General features: G+C 34.4%; 1 protein-coding gene across 4 annotated transcripts in view; it reads left to right on the forward strand.

Annotated features, from left to right (window-relative positions):
- The window catches only part of PAK2 (p21 (RAC1) activated kinase 2), a 74,992-nt gene that overhangs the window by 8,335 nt on the left and 44,443 nt on the right, over window positions 1–22,214 (forward strand). Inside the window, exon 2 of one of the 4 annotated variants that reach the window (XM_032481476.1) lies at window positions 15,905–15,968. The exons of the other annotated variants lie outside the window; for them this stretch is intronic. The gene's annotated coding sequence lies outside the window, so the exon portion shown is untranslated. The remainder of the gene's footprint in view (window positions 1–15,904; window positions 15,969–22,214) is intronic. 4 annotated transcript variants of the gene reach the window in all.

Consider the following 22,214-nt stretch of genomic DNA (forward strand, 5'->3'; position numbering starts at 1 on the left):
CTTTAATTAATAGACTTTATTTTGTACTATTTTAGATTCACAGCAAAATTGAGCAAAAAGTACAGAATTCTGATATACCCTGATTTCACTCCTCCCCCACCTTCCCCTACGGTCAACTTTCTGTGGTGTGTGGTACATTTGTTGTGATTGATGAACCAACACTGACACATCATTATCAAAGTCCATGGTTTACATTAGGGCTCACTCTTGATATTATACACCGTATGGGTGTGGACAAATGGTGGATAGTGACATGTATCCACCATCACAGTATTGTACACAATAGTTTCTCAGCCCCAAAATTCCCTGTGCTCCACTTATTCATCCCTCCCTTCTCCCTAATGCCTGGCAACCAACCGCTGGTACTTCAACTGTCTCCATAGTTTTGTCTTTTCCAGAATGCCATATAGTTGGGATTATACAGTATGTAATCTTTTAAACTTGACTTCTTTCACTTAGGAATATGTATTTGAGTTTCCTTCTTACCTTTTCATGGCTTGATATCTCATTGCTTTTTTGTGCTGAATAATATTCTATTGTTGGGATACACCATTTACCCTCTGCAGGACATCTTGGTTGCGTCCACGTTTGACACTTACGAATAAAGCTTCTATAAATATCCATGTTTGGGTTTTGTATGGACATAAGTTTTCAGCTGATTTGAGTAAATAGCAAAAAATATGGTTGCTGGGAATTTATGCTAAGAATATATTTAGTTTTGTAAGAATCTGCTAAAACTCTCTTTCAAAGTGGTTGAACCATTTTGCTTTCCCAACAGCAATGAATGAGAGTCACTCAAATCCTCATCAGCATTTGATGTTGTTAGTGTTTTGGATTTTAGCCATTCTGGTAGGAGTGTAGTGGTATCTCATTGTTTTGATTTGCAGTTCCCCAATGAAGTATGATGCTAAGAATCTCATTTCTCTTTGCCATCTGTATATCATCTTTGGTGAGGTATCTCTTCAAATCTTATGCTCATAATTTTTTTTTAATGGAGGCTAGGTACTGCACCCAGGATCCTCATGCATGCTAAGCATGAGCTCTACCATCAAACTATACCCACCTCCCCTCTTATTTTTCAATTGGGTTCTTTATTTTCCTATTGTTGAGTTTTAAGAGTTCTTTGTATATTTTGTATCTTTATATTAGATACCTCTTTTGCAAATATTTCTCTCGCCCTGTGGCTTGTCTTCTTGTTCTCTCCACTCTAATTATTTTTATCATGTTTTTGCTGCAATATTATGGATGCATGTGTAAATTCTGTACTGCTAAAGATCTACATTATACCTAATCAATAAAAATAATTGTCATATTTAATCTTGAGTCTTACATTTTACTTACCTTAGATTTATATCTGTACTATACTTTGTTCAGTAAATTTTATCCAACTTTGTCTTTACATACCATTTTTCGTTGTCTCTTAAATTACATATAGCTTATTTTTGTTTTAATCCAAAATGAATACTGAAAACATTTATGTGTATTGTCATAATTAATTTTGTTAGGAATGTTTCTGTCATTTTATTTAATGCTTTTGGGTTTTTAATGATTTATTGCTACTATTTTTACATTTTTGTAAGATATACATAATGTAAAGTTACCATCTTAACCATTTTTAAATAGAGTTGACCTTTGAACAACCCAGGTTTGAACTGCACAGGTCCACTTATATGTGGGTTTTTTCAATAGTAAATACTATAGTACTACACTACTTGAGGTTGATTGAATTCTGGGATGCAGAGCCATACATACAGAGGAACTTTGGACTTGGAGGAACCATCTATACAGAGGGCCAGACTATAAATTATACTCAGATTTTTTACTGTGTGAAGGGTTGCATCCCTAACCCCTAAGCTGTTCAGTGTCAGCTGCATACAGTTCTTTACCATTAGGTACATTTACATTGTTGTACAACCATCATCACCACCCATCTCTAGAATTTTTCATCTTCCTCAGCTGAACCTCTGCACTCATTAAACACTAACTCCCTATTCCTCCCTACTCACAAAGCGTAGTGACTGTCTCTAATCTACTTTTCTCTATTTTGCCTATTGCTAGATGATTAATATAAGTGGAATCATGCAGTATCTTGTCCTTTTGTGTCTGGCTTATTTCATGTAGCATGTTTTCAAGGTTTGTCCATGTTATAGCATGTATTAGTACTTAATTCCTTTTTTAAGGCTGAGTAATATTCCATACTATACACATTTTGTTTATCCTGCTATCTGTCTGTTTTCTGTTTTAAAGCTCACTTATCTATAATTTAAATGTGTTTAACTGTAAATCTAAAATTTAAAAAAAATTTGATTTGTCAGTTAAAAAAGACAATCATACTTTGACTTCCCCTATGTTTGAAGACTGGCTTATTCTCTTCACTCATCCTCACTTTAGTCCTTGTCATTTTCTCAATCTTACATTTAAATTGATTAATCACGTGTGTCAGCTAACGTACATTTTCAGCTAATATATTTAGTAGGAGTAACTAGAAGGCATATTTAATAATTATTAGGTCACTAATAGTCTCAGAAATTCTGTAGATATATTGTGTCATCTTGTAGCAGTCATTTTGTTTCGGAGCATCCTGTGCCTGATGGTGGTAGGAATTTTCCCTTTTCTTGAAATATTTTGACAGACTGTGTCTTGTCCATGTTAATTAATGTTGCCTGGTACACTGACTCCTTATGATCTTCACACTTGGGGTTTTTTTCATTTCCAAAAATATTTTTGTTTATTTTTAGTTGTTTTCTTCCTACAGAATGCTTGTAATAATTAGATTGGCTTATGATTTCTGTCTTTTGTATGAGCTTCTCAAATGTTTGTCCTTATCGCTCATTTGATTTTCCTTTATCACCTTCAGTGTAGGCTTTACTTCTGCCATTGAAATTTTAGTGTCTTTGCATCCTTTAAAAATTTACTCCACGCCTAGGAAACTAGTAAAGAGACCAGAGATAGAAAGAAACCAATTTCCTAGAAATTTGTATGTTTTGCATCCTACTGGCTGTGAACTCCAGAAAAAGTGTCAACCCTGAGGTATAGAGTTTATTATCTTTCTTTCTACCTCATTATTTTTTTCCCAGTATTTTTAATCAGTATATCAAAATAATTTTAAAATGTTAAAAATTATTGACAATATTGTCAAGAAAAGTAAAAGTAGCTACTAGTAGGATATAAATATATGGCAGTTTCCATTTTATGAAAGGAAAAAAAGAAACAAGAAAAATCATCAGTTCACCAAATGTAAAGAAAGGAACCAAGAAAGCATAATAACCATAAAGCATTAAATAACCAGAAGAAAGCTTGATACGTGTATAACAACAAATGTAAACAGGTTGACTTTATCTATTAAAAAACAAAAACAGTAAAAAGAAATTTTTTTTTTTACTTCACTCCCTTTTCTTCTTAAATTACTCTCATTTCATCTTGGTCTTTTCTCTCCATGTATGCCTGTTTTAGGGAGTTTGCCAAACAGTGTTTGGAAGTTAATTCTGTGTTCTTGAAGCAATTCACCTTCGAAGTTAGACTTTGCTTCCATGTGAAGGTAATTTTCTCTCTTCCCTATGCTGCATTATTTTTTTGTTGGGATCTATGCTTGATTTTTTTCTGCTTATTCATCTTTAAATGGTAACTGTTATCTGTTATCTAATATGCATTTGTGAGGAACGTTTCTGGGATTGATTGCCCTTGCCTCTACAGTTGATTGGGATTCTGGTTGAAACCTTTTCTTCTAAATACCCAGCTCCTAGCCTGAGTTCCAGTGATTAATTGGCATTCATCTAAAAAGACAGTTCTAGACTAGGATGATGGGATCTTACCCTACCCTGGTTTCTAGCATGTGCTGCTGTTAGGGCACTTCCTGATTCTAACCTTGTACCCACAACACAGCAGTTGGCTTGTATGACTACACCTCCCAGGAAGTCACGTGCCAGTCCAGGTTTTGCTGCCCTTTCACAGCTTCACCTGCATCTTATGTATGCACAGGCATATGGAAAGACACTTGCTTGTTCTCTGGAACTTACCTGGTAGTCTTCTATGTACCAAGAGGGTAGTCTGTATGTACAAAGAGCAGAAAAGAAGATAAGGAGCTCTAGCTGCCACAGATCTGCCTCTATATAGCAAGAAATCAGTTACCGAGGATAACTGACTAGCTTGTTTCTTTGAGGCGGACTTTGGGTCTCCAAATAAAAGGATGGCTAGCAGAGAGGGACAAGCTATCTTTATATCTTCTTTTAGGTAGATGGTTGAACTTTCTTGTATGAAGCAGATAAGAATGGTGGGAATCTTTTCTCTTGAGTGACCTTGTAGCTAATGGAAAGCCTTCAGAGATTTGATAAAATTGTCTTCATGGAAATTTGGGATAGATTACATGGTGACTTCTGATTTGATACTATTTTTTACTAGAATAAACGGGTTCCAGTTTTTGTTTAACCTATGTCACCACCTAAGGAATCAAGTAATCAGTCTGCAGTTGACCTTCATTTTTCATTGTAAAGCCTTAGGTTGATTTACACTTTGATTGTAGGAAGATGGTGCCCTGTTTCAGTTTGCATCTTTTTGATGTCTAGTTGAACAGTTTTCATATACGTACAGTCCCCCTACTTATGATTTTTTTTGACTTTACTAGGGTGCAAAAGTGATATGCATTTAGTAGAAACCATACTTTGAATTTTGACCTTTTCCTGGACTAGCTATACAGGGTTCCATAGTCTGGTGGTGCTGGACACAGGTAGCAAGCTGCAGCTCCCAGTCAAGCCACACGATCACAAGGGTATAACCAATACACTTAACAACTATTCTGTTTTTCACTTTAAGTACAGTATTCAGTAAATTACATGAGATATTCAGTGCTTTATTAGAAGATAGGCTTTGTGTTAGATGATTTTGCCCAACTGTCAGCAAATGTGTTTTGAGCATGTTTAAGGTATGCTAGGCTAAGCTATGATGTTCTTTGATAGGTTTATGTGTATTAAATGCATTTCAATTCAAGAATATTTTTAACGTACAATGGATTTATGGGTATGTAACCCCATCTTAAGTCAAGAAAGATCTGTGTTTGTTCCCCCTCCCCTCTTTTTCATTTTGAATTGCTGTTTGGAGTTTTTGGCCAAACTTGAGAAAAGCTTGACTTCATACTGTTGAGTAGCCTTCTTCTTAACTACTTTTTTATATTTTTAATTTGTTATTGTTACTTCCCCATTCACTACCTTATAGGCAATTTTGAAGCATTTTCTGTCTCACCTCTTTACTTCTTTCATGCTTAGTCATAGTTTCACTTTTTTAGTGTAGTGATTGGGTGAAGGCTAAGGGGAAGTAAAAAAAAAAAAAAGGAATCACATTTAAATTACAAAGTTTCTTTAACATACTGCTTCCTCTGTTTATGGAGACCTTCTCTTTTTGCTTGGCAGATTCTCGTCCTTCAAAAGCCAGTTCTGATTTCTTTGCCTGATTACTCTCATATAAGTAGGAGCCTCTTTTCTATTGCATTCCACTCATCTGTATCAGCTCTTATCTCATTGCACAGTAGTTATTAGTTACTTTTTTTCCACTGATGGTGAGCTCAAAACTGAGACTAAATCTTAGTTTTTGATTTCTAGCATCTGACATATTGTAGACACAAAATAAATACTTAAATGACCTAGAAAAGACTTACTAAGAGTTTTCCTTTTTTTCCCCCCCTTCAGCCATGTCATTTCCTTGCTTCTAGATTAAAATATAAAAAACAGGTCTTTCTGGGAAGTGTGATTGTGAATATTCTGTTTTTCTTAAGCTTTTATCCTGGTTTGGATTTCTTTGTAATGACCTTGTACTACTTTTATTATGAGAATAAAAAAAACATAACCAGACCTCTCAAATATCCAGGTTCTCCCCATTGCCCAGCCCCTGCCACTTTCTGGCCCACTCAACAGTCTTATTTCCCACTACTTGCTGCTGTATGTCCTTTTGTCTCCTTCTGTCTTCTGTCTTCTGAACCAGATCATTCGTATAGTTCCCACTGCCTAGACTCCCATCTTCTGGGTAGGAAATTGTTGTAAATTGAGAAGTGCTTGTGATAGGGATTAAATATTAATGTCTTGCTGACTTTATCCTGAATATGTGGTGGTTAAAGTGAGGTTCTTGGATAAGTTTTATCAGTTGTAAGGATCAGGATAAATGGAGCATTTAATTGCCTTAGCTTTGTGGAGTGGTGACCTTAAAGAAGATAGTATGGTGAAAGTGTCTTCAAATTTTCCTGGGTCTCCCCTAGCCTAAAAGAGAAAAACAAAACAAAACAAAACTTTTCTTGACTCTGATGCCATCACGGACACACCTTTCTTTGATTGATTTATTCTTTCAACAAGTACTTATCTCCAAGACACATGAACTAGACACAGTGCTCTGCATTAGTGATATAATGGTCAACAGAATACTCACTGGATTCATGCTTCTGGAGTTTATAATGTAGTTAGGGTAGACAGATATTTAAAAAGCAAATCCAGTGTGATGAATGTTAAGACAGAATAAACTAATGAGTATCGGATGGCAGTGAGGAGGCATCAGAGGTTTCCTGAATACTTGAAGTAGGTGTTTGACAGGTGGAGGTGGTGGACAGAAAGTAGGGTGGCTGACTCAATCCCAGTTTGCCCAGGACTTTCCTGGGTTTAGCACTGAAAGTCTTGTGTCCCAGGATAACTCTCTCAGTTTCAGGAAAACTGAATGATTGATCACTGAACAGAAAATCTTCCAGAAAGGTCATGTGTGAAGGCCTGAGATGGCTAATAGTGACAAAACTTAAAGGCTGTATAGGGAAAGTCTACAGAGAGATGAGTCTGGTAAAGTAGGAGTCTGATCACGCATGGACTATGGGATGGGGCTTCATCGTAAATACTCTACTTAAAGGCTTTAAGTAGGGAACTGAAGTGATAAAGTTTAATATATTTTAAAGTTGCTCTCTGTGGTGTGAAGAATAGACTGGAAGGACTGAGAATGGATTTAGGACAGTAAATAACAATGGTTAAGTTATAAGCTACAGCCACATAGAAATTGAGGAAACTGTTTTGGGAAGCATGGATACTTTTCAGAATTAGGTTATGATAGAGGTGTGAAAGCTTGAAGCAAATGATTTTCAAAAATCGCTTTCCTCCAAGACTGCTAATTTCTTAAAAATGGAAAACCTAACATTTTTACTTCTTTCTAGATAAAAACTTTACTAGCAGAGTAAATTCAGACAGCAGTTTTTTTTTTTAAACTGTCAGCCTTTTTTTTTTTTCTCTAAATTTGAAGAACAGCAGTATAGAATGTAGGAGACATGAAGTTTGAAAGTGATTATTTTCCTGAATACGGCAAAAAATGTAACTTTAAATAGTTTTGTCAACTTCAAAGTAGTCCTGTTGAAAGACGGTGTGATTATTCCAGTGATGTGTGTGTTCTTCAGATCATTTTTTAGAGCTGTTCTCTTTGAAATACTCTAGGAGACTGCCACCTAGTCTTTAGAGTATCTTCTTCACTAGAGGCAAACCCCTCCATCTTTGCCTGTTCCTATTTCCATCTGTCCCTCTTGCCTTCTCCATCTCCATCTGCCCCATCATGGTTTCTTCCTTTTCCCTTAAATTAAAAAAAAAAAAAAGATATAATTCGTATATGATAAAACCTACCCTTTAAAAGATCTACAGTTAAGTGGGGTTTTGTCATTGTTTTTTTATTGTATTCACAGGTTGTACAACCATCACCACTGTCTAATTCCAGAATATTTGCATTACTGTATGGAGAAATCTTGCATCCAGTAACAGTCACTCATTTTACCCTAAACTGTACCCTTGCCTCAGGCAGCTAATCTATTTTCTGTCTATAAATTAGTCTATTCTGTACATATAAGCAGATTTATATAATACACATAATACACATGGTCTTTTGTGATTGGTTTCTTTCATTTAGCACAAGGTTTTCAAGGTTCATCCATATTGTAGCATGTTTGAGTACTTCATATCTTTTTATGACTGAATAACATTCCATTTTATGGATAAACCACATTTTATTTGTCCATTCATGAGTTAATGGAAATCTGGGTTGCTTTCACTTTTTGACTTCTATGAATAGTGCTTCTGTGAACGTTTGTATATAGGTTTCTGTGGGGACATATTTTCACTTATTTTGAGTTTATACATAGGAGTAGAATTGCTGAGTCATATAGTAACTCTATGTTTGACCTTTTGAGGAGCCACCAGACTGTTTTGCAAAGCAGCTGCACCATTTTGCAATCCTGCCAGCAGTGTATGGGGATTCCAGTTTCTCTACTTCCTCACTAACACTTGCAATTTTCTGTCTTTTGAGTATAGCCACCCTAATGGGTGTGAAATGTTATTTCATGTGGTTTTAATTTGCATTTCTCTGGTCACTAATGATGTTGAGTATCTTTCCATGTGCTTATTGCCCATTTGTGTATTTTCAAATCCTTTGGGAAAACATTTTATGTTCAGAATTGAGTGCCTTAGATCAGTGCTTCTTAGGAACTTTCTGTAATGGACTAATTGTAAAATATCATAAAATGGAAATGAAAGGAAAGCCAGACGTGTAAAATGTAAATGTAAGTCCCGTTTGTTGTTGTTGTTTTTAGAGTCAATAGCAAATTATTCTGTCAGATTGCTCTAAAAGTTTCTAAACACTTATTCTCAAATTTTTGTATTTCATTGAGTAACAGTAATAAATAGCCAGCCCACATAACACTCTTCCTGGGGCATTGCTTTAAATGACTAAAAGGCATTTGAAAAGTAGTTCAACTTTTCCCATTTTTAAACTCAAAGCAATTGCTTGGTTCTTGTATTTTCTCACTTCTGACTATGGCTACCAATTCTAATTTGCTGTTGAATTAATCCTACAGACAGCTGGTTTTGAGGCTTGTAAACAAGCACTTTATTACAGATTTTATACAAGCTAGTTACATTTTGTTGGGATAAGTCGGAGGGGACAGTTTTAGCAAAAGATAACAAGGCAAGTTGGGTTTGGGGCCAATGAGGGTAGCTTTCTCACCCTCTCCTAGTTTTCCTCATGAGAGATGCCCTTGGTGCTGATGATGTTCTTGTTGAAGGGGTTTCTGCTATAGGTTCAGAAGTGCTGAGGAGAAGCTTACCTTAAAGCCTCTTAGACTTCCAGCCATGACCCCCTAAAATCCCAACATCATTACCTTGTTTGTAAATAATTTCTCACTTGGCTGTAACATCCTCATTCTGAGTAATTTTTTACCTTATTGTTCACATTTATATAAAAATAAGCATTAGTCATGCTCAGCCCTTTTATTACCCTGTAGCCATGAACAGTCTGTGAGCAAGAGCAGTTCATTATCTCATGTCTTACAAGGTCTAAAAATTCTTAAGTCCACAGAACAAAACGTTATAGTCTAGGAACACTGAGGGATGTATTCCTATACTATCTGAATTACTTATGCTTTTGGTGGTGAAAATTCTTGAAAAAAGTGGGTTATTAGAACATTTTTTTTATAAAGGCCTTAAACTAATGAAGGGGTATAGAGTATTTATGAATCATTTGAAGTGTGTGGGGGTTTTTTCCAATTTTTTATTTTATTTATTTTTGGGGAAAAGCAATTAGGTTTGTTTGTTTGTTTGTTTGTTTGTTTTTAATGGAGGGACTGGGGATTGAACCCAGGACCTCGTGCATGCTAAGCATGCTCTCTGCCACTGAGCTATACCCTCCCCGCTGAAGTGTGATTTTAAACATCTGTTGGTGCCTTTGTATTAAAAAGTGTTGTGTTACACAATGTCAGATTGGTACAGAGAAGTATGAAAGGTGTTCCTTGGCAGCCAGGAATTTATAATCATGTAGAAAGAAAAAAAGTTAGAAGTCAGTTGGCTGAAATTCAAGGAAGTGTGTAAGTGTCAAATTAATGAAAGGACTGTATCACTCTGGGTCCAATCAAGAGAGAAGCCACAGTAATTTGAACATGGAAAGAATTATTAACTAACAGGAGAATGGAGTAATGAGGGATTAGCTAGTAATAAGTAAATAGAATTCTAAAGAACATAAGAATAACAGAAATAAGGAGCAGCTGCTACCCCTAGCACAGCACCTAGGGAAGAGCCCTCCTCCCCCCCAGAAGGTGGAGGTTCAGCCTTGCTGGAGAGAGCATAGCTGTGGCTCATCGAATGGCAGAGAAGCTGAAGTGGTGCTGTGTTGGTGGAATGTGCTGGACATCTGCTCTTTAGGGTGCTAGGGAAGCTGCTCATGGGGAGGTGTTAACTGCACTGCAAACCTCCTAAGAAGGAAGCGTGAGGAAGCTGCTGGCTGCTGGGTATGCTACTGGCCACCTTGCCATATAGGAGCCTGATAAGCAAGCACACCAGATCCAGGAAGCAAAACTTTTCTCCTGCAGTATCTCTCCTGCGCCCTCTACTGATAAAGCTCAACACCATGCCAGATGGCCATGGAAAAATACCTAAAGATCCCAGATCATTTTCAGAGTAGACAAAAAGGATGAATTTGGAATTGAGAGACACTGTATCAGTAATCAGCATGGGAGTGGCATTAGTGCTGTTGGAGTTCAGAGGAGTAGAGATCATGTGACAGTTAAGGAAGAAGTACTATTTGAAAGAGCTCTTGTAGCATGAGTAGAGTTTTTTTTAAGTTGAAAGTGACATTGTTTTTTCCTCATTGCAAGAACAGTACATACTCATTTCTAAAAATCAGAATATAGACAAGTATTTTTTGTCTGTAGTCTATGAAGAAGGGGAAAGCACTCAGCTCTCTTACCCATAAAGAGAACCAGTGTTAAGTGCTTGATAAAATATGGCTAGGTAGTGGATATAGTAGGGAAGAAAAGCTTTCTATGATGGTGCTTGGTGCTGCTTTTGTATCTTTGTTTACAGGGGATAAAATTGGCTTTGAGATATAATAATGCCAAATTATATAAACTAACATTTTGAGGAACTTTCTATATTTGGTGTTTATGTGAGATTTATTTATGTAACTTCTTTAAGAAGTTTTCAAATAGACAATCACTAGACAACACTTTCTTGCTCTTTAAGTGACTATTAGGAAGAAGGGATTTTTTGTTGTAATCACACTGAATGTTGTGTCTTAGAAGTCCATTGTGCTTTTCTCTCCTCTTTGCTCAAAGATTGTCATGTGAATGCTCATCTTTGGAACAGGGTTCTAGCAGATTTAATCTGAGAAGACAAATTGAAAACTGAATCTTGCCCTCACTGAGATATGGGGATTAATCCCCCCCCAGATAGCAAAGACTGTAAGATTCTCATGAAAGAGAAAGACTTTATATCACTATTTATTAACATTTGTACTTTAAAAGTTAGAAAGTAATTCTAGAGAATGAAAACAAAGTTCCTGTGTATTATTAACAACCAGCTCATGAGTGATTAGAATATATAATGTTAGGCCTGTTTTCAGAAAAATATGCTACTAAATTCAGACTAGTTCGTGTTGACTTAGTCTTTTAACCAAGTTGGTATAAAAGTGAACTGTTTGCTTTCCTATTTTTCATAAAATTAAGAAAATATTAAAGCTCTAGTATAAGTTTAGTTTTTAAACCTTTCAGTTACAATATTTGACTTAGAAATATGTGACTTAAAAATAACCACTTGTCCTCTGTGAGCAGTTGAATAGAAAGATTTAGAACTGTCCAGTTTGAACTTGTTGCAGTGATAGATATGTTCTGTATCTGTGGTATCCAGTATGGCTAGTGTGACTAAGAAACAATTTTGTTTTTATTTCATTTAAATTTAAATAGCCATATATGGCTAGTATGGCCCTCTCATATTGGTTAGCACAGATTACAGAATGGTGTGTTCACAGGGGAAAAAATTTTAAAGGCAAATAATTTGAAGATGATTTTAAGAGCAAATTCCCATCGGTGAAAAGTAAGAAGCAGAAATTAGCAGAGCCTAGCCAAAGCATAGTGTTGGGTAGAGTGCTGACCTCAGTATGAGGATTAGCCTTTAACTTGTATACCAAGATGTGCAAGTTAAAAAATCCCATAGGAGCCTAGAGGGTAAAATAAACTAACTCTGTTCTCTACCTGGCAACCACTTGTTCATCTTTCAAGGGCATCTCTAAAAAAATCTGTGCTCACTTCTGTATCACCCAAGGTACTGCTCCCTGTTTCCTTAGAAAATGGGAACAAAGCTTCCCTGTAATCCCAGCTCTCATTTTGTTTCTCAAAAAAACTTCGCATATAGCTAGATTAATGAATAGAACAAGGCCAAATGTATTAAAGAGTATTTTGATGCAAAGAACAAACATGGGATCCTAGGTGACCATCTGTAAGAGCCTTACAGTAAGAAAAATGGACCAATAGAGATGATTTATTTTAAAATAAAATATGTAAGTTTCATTGAAAAAAATTCCCTTTCAGGGTTGGCCTGTCTACATAACAGCACGTCATTTTCCTCATTTGGGACTTTGATTAGAATTGCTTTGACTACACACCAGAAATTGACACACAACATTATAAACTGACCATACTTCAATAAAATATATATATATATATATATATATATGTATATGTAGTTTAAAAAAAGAATTGCTTTGAATCTATAGATTAGTTTGAGGAAATTTGGCATTTGTAGATTTTTGAGTCTTCAAATTCATGAACATTAGTATCTCTCCATTTATTTAGGTCTTTTTAATGTTTTTCAGTATATTTTTCCCTGATGTAAAGATTCTAGTCCATAGTTCTCGAACTGCCATAGCATCCTGGAGTACCCCATTGAGCTCAAAGGCACCATGGGACATTTTAAATTTTAAAGAGAAACAGTGGCATAGATGGAATTAGTGGACATCTGTTAGACACCATGTGGACTTCTAGCTCTAGGAAGTTCCACAGTTTCAGCATTAGGTTGTGATACATTTGATAAAATCTGTCTTTGTGAAGTGATTGCTGAAATTAGAAGTATGGAAATCAATGTGGAATAGGAAATGAGGGTGGGTGGGGTCTGAAGTTTCAGAGACTGCAGTACCCATCAGGTACATGTTTCCCTATGTACGTGATTAAGAAAGAAATAGAAAAGGTTTGGTTTTTCTTCCAGTTGATGGGTATTGCTTTTTCAAATAGTTACTGAGTTTTTAGGATATGAATACTAATGAAGTTGTGTGGACCTAACTGCTAAATAAATGAAACTCTTACGAATTTCTTTTGACCTAAGGCACTGAAATGATTACTGAGGCACTGTGGACTGAGCAGGTTTGGGAACTACTGTCCTAGGAACTTCAGTTTTTATGATACTATTAATGGTATCCTTTCCCGTCCCATTTCATTTTCTGTTTAGTATACAAAAATGCAGTTGAATTTTGTATGGTCCTCTTTATCCTGCAAATTTGCTAAAGTTATGTTTATCCTAATTCATCATAGTTTTGTTTGCATTTTGTAGACAGTCTTATCATTTGCAGTTAATGACACTTGTTTCTTCTAGTATAGGAGAACATTGGGAAAAAAAGAATAAATGATAATAAAAAATTGGGGTAAATTTTTTTTCAAGCACTTTTTACATCCTGCAGTTTCCCATTCCCACTCACTGTGAGAATAGTAATTCAGGTGTGAGTCCATTCTACAGGTGATTGATTTGAGGGACTAAAAATTAAAAGATAAATTATTTGGCTTTCAGTATACAACTTGATTAGTGGCAGTACTTTATTTGCCTTAACTGGCTAACATTTTTTATTTGAAAAACACATTTTGAGTTTCTGTGCACTTTGCTAGATGCTATTAGGGAATAAAAGGAGATATAAAATTAGTACCTTCTCACAATGAGTAGAGTTCAGTAGAGGAAATTGATATATTATAATAGGTAATATTAGAGGCAATGTCATAATGTAGTTGAGTACTTGCTAAATATGTAATACATATAATAATGTAGAAAGTTCACATTGTAGATGTCTCATTCCCTGAAGATGTCAGAAAGAAGAAAATGTGAATTTTCAATCACTGCCAGTTTACATTTAATTCTGTTCAGTATTTTGGCCTCTGTTTAGTTTAATTGTAAAGCTAAATAAATTTCATGTGTTGTCTGCAAAGTGAAAATCAAGGATATTCTTAGTGTGCAGTGTATTGTTAGATTAGGTCTCTGTGGTGTCTTATTGTATTATTCTACTTCTGCTGGTGATTTTATATAATTAACAAAATTCCCAAATCAAACATAGAAAGCAAGATATATTCAGAGAAGTCTGGCTTTTATTTTGGTCTCTTCCATTTTTTTCTTTCCCTTTCCCAAAAGAAGATTTAAAGAATTAATGGTTTATCCTTCCATTAAAAATAATAATAAGCATGTGTGTGTGTATATGTGTTTTTTTTCTCCCCTTAGGTAAATAATAGCATACCATAATATTTTTTTCCTTCATCTTGCATTTTCATCAGTAGTATATCCTGAGATTACTCCGGGGCAGAATATACATTGATTTCCTCCTTCATTTTTATAGCTTCATAATACTTTAGTGTGTGATGTACCATAGTTAGTTCAATCAGTCCCCTTTTTGTGGCCATTTGAGATGCTTCTGGTCTTTTGCTGTTATAGATAATGCTACAGTAACAGCCTAGTGTATATATTTACTTGTATTTTTGCCAGTGTGTCTTTGGGATAGATTCCTAGAAATGGAATATCCGGGTCTATACTTTTTAAACACTGTTTCACTGTTTTCTTACAAAGTAAAAGTCATAGATTATTTAACATATCCTCTTTTCAGGGGAAAAATTAGCATAATGCCCTAACTCAATTCCAAAAATCAATTTTGGGAGGAAAATTAATATATAATGGAAAAAATAAGAACTAAAAGAACTCTAATAAAATATGTACTTCAATTTATAAATACTTAATCACAGCAACTTGAAATGTACAAAATGATCGTAGGCCTGTATCTAATATACATGGGCTCAGCCATAGTGCAGTCTCTTGCAGGAGTGCTGCTCTGGTGATTTAACTAACATGAGTGCATTGCTTTCAGTGACACAGTGTTCCAAATGATGAGTGGATTTAGTAAAACTAAGCAAGGCAAAGATAAGCTCTTGATTTCATAGTGGTTGCATACGTGGAAAATTCAGTGTGTATTAAAACTGTAAAAAGTATCTTTTATATGTAAAATAGAACTATGCTCTAGGTTCACATAATTATATGTAAATTTTAAGAAATTATAAGCCAGTAAATAGTAAAACAACTCTTGAACGTTCAAGTAAAAATTCAGAACTGTAAGTGTCCTTAAGTGCTTTAATCATACCCTGCAAGGGTTTTTGTGTGTGTGTTAAAATATACATAATATAAAATTTATCATTTTTTAAGGTGTACAGTTCATTGGCATTAAGTACATTGGCATTAAGTTGAGCAACCATTACCATCATCAATTTCCAAAATATTTCATCATCCCAAACACAAACCCTGTACCCCTTAAACGGTAACTCCCTATTTCACAATCCCCTGCCCCAGGCCCTGGTTATCTCTATTCTATTTTCTGTCTCTATTGAATTTGACCACTCTAAATACCTTATATAAGTGAAATTCCCCTTTTGTCTGTCTTATTTCACTTAATGTTTTCATAGTTCATCCTTGTTAGAGCATGTACCAAATTTAATTTCTTAAAGCTATATAATACTCTATGGTATATATACACCACATTTTATTTATCATAATCCTGCAAGTTTTGATACATAGTTTTTTCATTCTCACTTAATTCTAAGTATCTTCTAATTTCCATTATGATATCTTTGTTTAACCATAGGTTTTTTAGAGGTGTTTTAAAATTTCCAAACTCATGGAGTTTTTTCCTAGTTACCTTTTTGTTGTTGATTTCCAACTTAATTGATTATGGTTGAGTATGTAGTGATTCCAGTCTTTTGGAAATTTTTTTTCTCTCAAAACGTCTTTATTTTGACCTTATTCTTAAAAGATAGTTTTGTTAAATCTGTGCTTTATGTTGGCAGCTTTTTCTTCCAGTACATTGAGGATATTCCAATGTCTTCTTGCTTTCATTGATGGTATCAGAAGGTAAGCTCAGAGTCCAACTGGCACTTCTGTGAAGTTTATCCCTTTTTTCTCCTTTGGCTGATATTAAGAACTCTTTGATCTTACTTTCACTATGATGTGCCTTCACTTTGATGTGCATAGATTACATTTTATCCTGCTTTTGATTTCTTTAACTTACAGATTTGTGTCCTTCATTGGTTCTAGAAATTTTCTCAGCCCTAATTTATCTAGTGAATGAGTCCTTCATTCTATCATCATCTTCTGGAACTCCACATAGTTGTATCTTAGATCATCTGGCCTACTCATCTTACTATTGTTTTATATTTTCTCTTTGTCATTCTGTGCTGCATTCTAGGTACTTCCTTCACATATATCTTCCAGTTCACTAATTCTCTCTTCTGCTGAGTCCATGCTGCTCTTTACTTCAAATATTGAGTTTTGATTTTCAGGTATTGTATTTTTTTCTTACTGAAAGTTCTGTATGGCTGTTTTTCATATTTTTTTCTGCTTTTATATTTGAGATTCTTACACATGTTCTATATCAGATTATTTCACATCTGTTTCACCAGCCTGTTTTGATTAGTTCTCAATTATGGTGCATTGTTTGTTTTCTTTCTTTCTTTTCTTTTCTTTTTTTTTTTTTTTGTAGCAGCTTTATTCATAATTGTCAAAACTTAGAAGCAACCAAGATGTCCTTCATTTTTTTTTAACTTTTTTTATTGAGTTATAATCATTTTACAATGTTGTGCATTGTTTGTTTTCTGAACTTTCCCTATGAGCTGTTCTTTTTCCTTAGAATTTGATCTTTGGTTATTTTTTGAGACCTGTGTTGAATTTGTTTTGTCCCAGGGAGGCTTTGTATTTATATTTGATTCTGTCATTCACTAGGGAATGCTACCAACGTGGCCACATTCGATAAACCTGTTTAGGAATTGGGGGGAACCTGATAGATGGGATGAATTCAGACCACAAACATGCTTTCTGTTGTTAGTATTTCTCAGAGGTTCCCTGCTGCCCTGCACCCATTGTTATTAGTGGGCTCAAAATACTTAAGGGAAAGGTTTTATTTTTCCCCTTCTGCACAGAGGTATTTATTTCTGATTTACTCTTATACAGATTATAGCTTTTAGATCCTAGCCTTATATGGGAGGGACTTCAATTTAGGCAGACCCTGGGTTTTATCACCTGTCCCCTGTGACAGCCATCAAAGTACAAGTTTAAGGTCTACAGGGTTTAGTCAAAAATCCCTCGAGAATAACTGGATTACTAAATTGCTTACTCTCTTGTTCCTGGTTTCACTTTGCTTTGCACTTTATGGAAACATCCCTTTTATCTTAACTAGCTTATCCATGCATATTTAAAGATTTGATATGCTTTCCAATCCTTTATTTATTTGTGTTCAAAGCAAAATTTTTTATTTTCCTTTATTCTTTACCAGTGCCTCAGTTGTTTTCTACATCTCTTTTCTTCCTCATTTGCCTCTTTTCCTTTCTGGCTTTGCTACAGTAGGCCTGATATTATAGCCATTGCTTCCAAATGAACACACTCCTTTCTTTCTGATTTGTGAACTTTCCTTTCATAGTGTGTGTTTTCCATCTAAGGTGATCTGGGATATTTTCATTGATGCTTTTGCTCTCAGGGGCATTTGAAGCTTTTTTAGAGGGGGATGGGATAAAAAAAGCCAGTGATGTTGGGGCTCTTAGACCTTATTGAGAGATTGTTAGATGTCTTATCAGATAGTGATGTATTATTATATTCATAAGGTACTAAAAAATTAAGGTATGTTATGTATAAAACGTAAGTAAAAATACAAAGCAAAATTGTGCTTTTAAAATCATGTTTTTCAGTAGTATATGGTTTTTACTTGCAGTAACTTAAATGGTCTGAGTAAATTATAATAAATTTAGTAATTTCTCCTAGTTGGACTGACTGGTTCCAGACACCACTTCTTTTTTTATTTCTGTTGTGTATTTAGCCTTCCCCTCATCTCCTTCAGTGGACAATTGATGAATTGTTTGTCTTTGAGTTGTGTCACAATTAAACAATGGTCCTGTTAGAAAAGTACAGTGTGTTTTGGGCATGCTTTTTATTTAGCCTACTTGTTTTTCACTGAAAAGTAGCAAAAAGTGTTTAAACAGATTTGGAGAGAGGCATTACTTACCATTTTGCCCTTTCTTATAAAACATTTTTGAGTAATGGTGGAGCAAAATATTGGTAAATCAGTATTTTATAATGAATTGTTCTTATATTCTTTGTTTCTCCTAAAATATAAGATGTAAAGAACCTTATCACATATTCATTTGGCATGTTTTAGGCATTTGACACCATCAGTAGAAGCAGTAAACAAAAAACTACACTGCTTCATGGAAAAGGACTGAAGACTAAGGCCATGAGTCAGCTGTTGGGGGGAAAGTATAAAACTTTCCAAAGATATTTTTCATATAGGGTAGTTTATATGTTGTCTTGTGAAATCCTGTTTGATTCAGGAAGAACAATATTTCATCCAGGGACAGAGTGTAGTGCCATAAATCAGTGAACTTTATTGTTAGATAAACACAATGATCTGTGTTGAGGTAGTAAAATAATGTAGTAGCAGTAGTAGTAGTATAATTCCTGCTTTTGAATTGTTTGAAGTCTTGGGCAGGAGAAACACCTAAAATAATAATTACTCATCCACAGTTATAATTCATTGCCAAAGAATGGTCTGATATATTAATATAATTAAGAAAAAAACATGAGATGAAGAGTTGTTAGTAAACTTGAATTCTGGTCCTAGTTCTGTTAGTAATTAGATTTGTGTGACTTTAGGCAAAACTGCTTACTCTTTGGTAAGTCAGATTCTTCACAAATCAAGTAAGGAAGGTGGACCAGATGAATTCTAGTCCAATTTTAATACTCTCTGTATTTATTTTCCTATATAACTCACGTTCAGAGGGTATGAAGGATCATTTTGAACAGGGACAGACGGGCATGACCTTACATAGGAAATAAGTTTTACTAAGCATTGAAAGATTTGGTTGGGCAGAGAAACGGATAAAGAAAATTTGAGAATGGAGACATGTATACCCAAAGATGGTTTAGGCCAGGAAAGTCTTTGGTATATTTGTGGAACATGAAGCACAGGATTTATGTGGTGTGTTCATGTGAGATCAGTTTGATTTAGTAGTAAATGGCCCTAAATGGCAGAGTTTAGTAGCTGCTGAGGAAAGTATAGCCAGGGAGATTGTTATCATGTATTATTTTTAGTCAATCAATTCTAATTTCTTTCTCTAAACAAAAATTGAATGTATAGAAACTCTTTGAGAAGCTAATGGGCTTCTTCTAACCTCTTTTTCTGAACAGCAGCTGAAAACATTTCATTATAGAAATCCTGAAAGGAAGTGAGCAAGTCCCCGGCTAAGCTGGTGGCAGAGTCATCAATGTTGTATCAAGGGTCATGCTTATATTCACTGCGAGCAATTGCTTATGAGTCATATTACTTAGAATTATTGCCATCATATTTGTCATCTTGAGTAATTTCATTAGGGACATCTGTGACTCATAAAATTTGAGTTTTTTTAGACGTGTGTTGCCTAACAGTACTTCATGTTAACTGGGATTTCCTTGAGACAAAGCTAATTTAACTTTATAATGTAGAAAAAGAAGAAAGTTCTGAAACAGTGTATTCGCTCCTCTTTAGTTTTATTGGGCTGAATTTGTGCAGAAAATTTAAAAAGTTGCTACATGGTATATTAAAATAGAGCTGAAAAGAAATTTTTTTTGAATAACCTAAGTATAAGGAAAGGCTATGTTCTGAAGATTGCCTTGTTAATGTTGTTTGCTTTAGAATTTGGTGGTGGTATTTTCATATAAATAAATGACAGTCTCTCTGGCTAACGCATTAAAGTTACTGATCTTTCTGGGCTTTGTTACAAAAAACAGTATAGTAAATCTCATTGCATATGTATAGATTTTGAACTATATTCAAGATTTGATTAGGTTTCTGTGCCCTAGCTTAGAAATCTAGCCAATGATTACCTTTTCCTATGTTAAAATGTGTTCTGTAGAGTATAGGAGGAAATACAGGTCTTCTGCCTCCTCAGTAACACATCAGAAAGAATTGGGGATATGAGAGTGAAGTACAGAGCTGGGGTACACACTAAAGCAGCAGTTCTCAAAGAGTGTTCGGTGGTACCCTTAGAGTCCATGAGTCAAAACCTATTTTCATAATAATGCTAAGACATTCTTTGCCTTTTACACTGTGTTGACATTTGCATTGAAGATGCAAAAGCAATGGTGAATAATACTAACTACTATATATAAAATAGATAAACAACAAGTTCATACTATGTAGCACAGGTAACTATATTCAGTATCTTATAGTAACTTATGGTGAAAAAGAATATGAAAACAAATATATGTATGTTCATGGGTGACTGAAGCATTATGCTGTGCACCAGAAATTGACACAACATTGTAAACTGACTATACTTGAATAAAAATAATATATATACAAAAACAAAAAAGCAATGGTGGGTAAAATTGCCTGTACTTTAACACAATTCAAGGCAGTAGCTATGTTTTTTTTAAAAGCCAGTTTCACTTAAGAATGTATTTGATGAAAAAATAAAATTATTAATCTTACTATATCTCTCCTTTTGAGTTTACTTTTAAAGTATTTTATATAGAAAAATGAGAAGTACTCATAAGGTACCGAGGAAGTGTGAAATGGTTGTCTTACAAAAACCATTTATGTGACTGAACTTGAAAAGGCCTTTCTTCCTGGATCCATTTATTTGAAACGACGACTGGCTCACTGAAAAACTCTGATTGTTGAGACTTAGGTATTTGGCAGATGTTTTCTTGAAAATGAATGAATGAAAGAATTGGTTGTTAATTGATTAAATTTTCAAATGAAAATTAGAATTTTAGAAAACTTATATCCACTTTCTTGAGTTTGATGATTTCCTAATACTTAGACTTTTCTGATGAGATTAGTGGTGATATTGAATGTGATTTTATTTTTATTCTATAATAAAATATGTCAATGTTGGAATATCTTAATATTTGAACAAGGCAGTAATTTCCAAGTAATGAATTCATGACATTATAAAATTCATGCATAGGTAAAAGATCGATTCAAAGTACAAAAGAAATCAATGGGTTTAATGTAACAGAGTACAAAAGATGTATTGCTCTGGTTTCAGATTCCATAGCTAACCTTATGAAGGTTGAGTTTGGTGTAGTATCAAAGAACAATATCCACAATTATCTGAAAGCTGTTAAAATACTCCTTTCAGCTACATATGTGTATAAGACCAGATTTTCTTCATACACTTTAACCAAAACAGAACACAATAAATTGAATGCAGAAGCAGATATGAGAATCCAACTGTCTTCTACTAAGCCAGACATTTAAAAGATTTGCAGAAATATAAAATAATGCCACTCTTCTCACTATACTCTGTTTTGAAAAATATTATTTTTCATAAAAATGTAATTTATACTAACATGTAATGGGTTTATTATTTTTTAATGAAATAAATATTTAAATAACTTATTTAAATTTCTTATAGTGAATATAGATAGATATAACTCACATAAACAAAAATTGAGATCCTTGGTAATTTTTAAGCATGTGAAGGAATCTTGAGGCCAAAATGTTTTGCATGTGTTGAGAACAGTTGTTGATAAAGGGCATAACCTAACTTAAACACATATGTGTTGGTCTCTCCCAGTAGATTATGAACTCTTGGAGAAGAATTAAGTCCTTGTATTCTCCAACTTCTAGCATAGAATCTTATGAATAATAATACTGTGATAGTAATAGCAGCAGCATTCAGTTACTAGCTCATTTAATCTTTATTCTATGAGGTAAATGTTATTAATTCCTTTTTTAAATTGAGATATAATTCACATAGCTGAAATTTACCATTTTAAAGCATGCAACTCAGTGGTTTTAATATATTCACAAGATTGTACAACCATTACTGATGTCTAATACCAGAACATTTTTATTCCCCACAAAGCATCAGCAGTCACATGTCATTCATCTCATCCACTAGCAACCTCTAATCTACTCTACTCTCAGTCTCTGTGGATTTGCCTGTTCTGGACATTTCATATAAATGGAGTCATATAATTTGTTGTCTTTTAGTATCTTGACTGTTTTCACCTGTGTTTTCAAGGTTTATTTCATGTTGTAGCATGTGTCAGTACTTCACTCCTTTTTGTAGTCAAACAATATTCCATTGTATAGATATGACATAATTTGTCTATCTGTTCATC

Source organism: Camelus ferus, chromosome 1 (assembly GCF_009834535.1).
Source record: "Camelus ferus isolate YT-003-E chromosome 1, BCGSAC_Cfer_1.0, whole genome shotgun sequence".
In the NCBI taxonomy this organism is placed as follows: domain Eukaryota; kingdom Metazoa; phylum Chordata; class Mammalia; order Artiodactyla; family Camelidae; genus Camelus; species Camelus ferus.